Genomic DNA, 2636 nt, shown 5'->3' with positions numbered 1-2636 from the left:
TTATTGGCCAGAATGCCCCTTTTGAGGAGCTGGTACCCCATAAATTTTTAACTGACTTCATGTCCAATTCCGCCCTTGTGGGGAGGCAAGTAAACAAAAACAAATATTCAGAACGGACATTTTCCAGATCATTTTATAATTAATCAGAAGTGACATTTCCAGGGCATTTTGTAAGTAAATTAGAAATAACTTTTTCCAGTTACTTTTTTTAATATTAAAACTTTGTTACATTAAACATAGTACCTATTCACAATTCACAGGGCAGATTTAAACACCAGGGTCGTTTTTTAACGTGGAGAAAAATTGTCTTAGTCGTAAAGGATTTCTCTTTCACTGAGAGAGAAGAAATTGAAATATAGCACCTGGAGAACAGATACTAAACTTTGATCTTAGCCAAAAGGCCAAGAAAGACAAATCATTTCTATTAGCTTTGCCTCAACAGCGACACCAATTTTTTTTTTTGGAATATTCCACTTTCCTTTTTTTAGGGATGCACAGCATGATAACGGACGGAGGGATAAGCGTGATAATATATATATAATGATAATAGCACTGCTCTTGTTATTGCTACTCCTACTACGAATAATCATGATAATGAAATAATAGAATGATTCTTATAATATTAATAAAAAAGAATAAATTATATATAATAATTATAGTACTAAAAATTAGAACAATAAAATAATTATAATATGAATAATAGAATTTCTAAACTACAATAGAAACATAAAATATAAACGGGACATGTAATATGAATAGATTTAAAAGGCTGCTGTCAATTAATCTCCTGACATAATACGACATGGGTATACATGAATAAACAATCACGTAAATGGCGTACAATTTGTAGATGTGAGAGTGGGGGCTGGGGCTACCCCAGCCAGAAAGACAGAAATTGTAGGTTAATCGATTGGATGAAAATATATATACTCATCATTAAGAAGTTTATATAAGAGTATTATCGATTCACGGGGTTTTATGTTCGTTGTTAAGAAAGCGTGGCCACTATAGTTACAATTAACTAAAAATTAATTCTGCTATGCATTCACATTTTTTACCGTTATTCTCATCTTTTAGTTGTTGAAATAACAACAACTACGAAGATGAACATAATAGTCCGAAAAAAATACACATATTATGAAGCCTCATCTCAAAGGATTCCAAAGAATAAAAATAAAATAATATACAATTTCAGGCTTTTATTAAGAAGTGTCCCCCTATCGATAATTCTAATTATTTCAAGCGTTTCATTTAGACAGAGGTAACATTATTAGTGATATACAGATGTTAGGTTTTCGAAAGACATTCCATTTAACTATTGATTTTTTTTATTGCTCCTAGATACTAAAATTGTTTGGAAGGTGAGACTTTATCATTATCAAAAGTATCACTAAAGGAGCATTTATGGTTGGTAAATCTTTCTGTTACAGTTACCCAGAGATACTTATATAATATTTGTTTTGGGTTAAATGCTGTAATAGTAAAGTTTGACAAAGAGCAGTGTGTTTTATTATTATAGTTACAATCTAACCTTTAATCTTATTTTTTCAACGCGGATAGAAGTTTACTTTCTATTTCTAATCCTTTGAAAAATTGCATTGAGATCCTTCCAGAAAAAATGTCCCTTTCACTTCATTCTCCTTATTAATTTCTTCATAAGTAATGTATAGAGATTTCTATTTGTCGTTGGAATATGTTAAGCAGATATAGAAGTTAATTATATTCATACTTGTAAGAGATTATTTGCAGTCAGCGAGTGTTCTAACAATTTGGTAGTCAGTTAAAATTTGTATTCAGAGAGAAAAAATCTTTAAAAAATCCATTGCTTTTTTAATAAAAGTGCTCAATTGTAAATCGATCTACTTTGTTATATTATTACTTTTATCGACACAAATATGTACAACAGTAAAAACTCAATCATTGTATATGCGTAGAAAAATTACTTTTGACAAATGCACACTCCATATATGTATGGTTTGTGTGCATTCGTCAAATGTCTGTGGCATTTTTACCAAGTTTAAAACATATAAAACACACACACAGGCACACACATGTATATATATATATATATATATATATATATATATATATATATATATATATGCATGTGTGTGTGTGCTGATTACAGCAATCAAAATTGATTCGCGTGTACATTAGTCAAAAGTGATTCGTCAAGGCACATATCAAAAATATCATAGACAAGTTTATTTACATATTCTGTTCAAGTTTTCTTCGTGAGAGACGTTTCAATTGGGAATTGACATTCGATCTCATTTCAAACTTTCACTGTTATTGCATTATGCATTGTTATAATCATTCATCATTTCAAAGTTTATTTGAATACATTTGTTATGGTTATCAGTCAATTCCCAGAGAAATTAAGACTTTTGTCAAAGAAAACTGTTCGTACGTAGTTCTAACAAAGGTAATAATAGAAATTCTCAGTATTAATTATTGATATAGATGTTTATATGTATATATGTATATTGGCATATGATAGTTGTATCGATTGGTTTCCTAAATTTAAATCCAATGAAACGCGTAGTTATAAAACATGCTGTGCATGACAGAGCTGGTATATAGTTTGTTCATTATTCAAACAATATTGGTTACATATGTGCAATGGAATCCCAATT

General features: G+C 29.7%; 1 pseudogene; it reads right to left on the bottom strand.

Annotated features, from left to right (window-relative positions):
• Nucleotides 1-298: 298 nt before the first annotated feature.
• Nucleotides 299-414, bottom strand: LOC145264653 (U2 spliceosomal RNA; annotated as a pseudogene).
• Nucleotides 415-2636: the final 2222 nt, after the last annotated feature.

Source organism: Euprymna scolopes, chromosome 3 (genome assembly GCF_053919585.1).
Source record: "Euprymna scolopes isolate OS-2025 chromosome 3, ASM5391958v1, whole genome shotgun sequence".
NCBI lineage: Eukaryota > Metazoa > Mollusca > Cephalopoda > Sepiida > Sepiolidae > Euprymna > Euprymna scolopes.
This window is presented reverse-complemented; position numbering and strand designations above follow the sequence as displayed.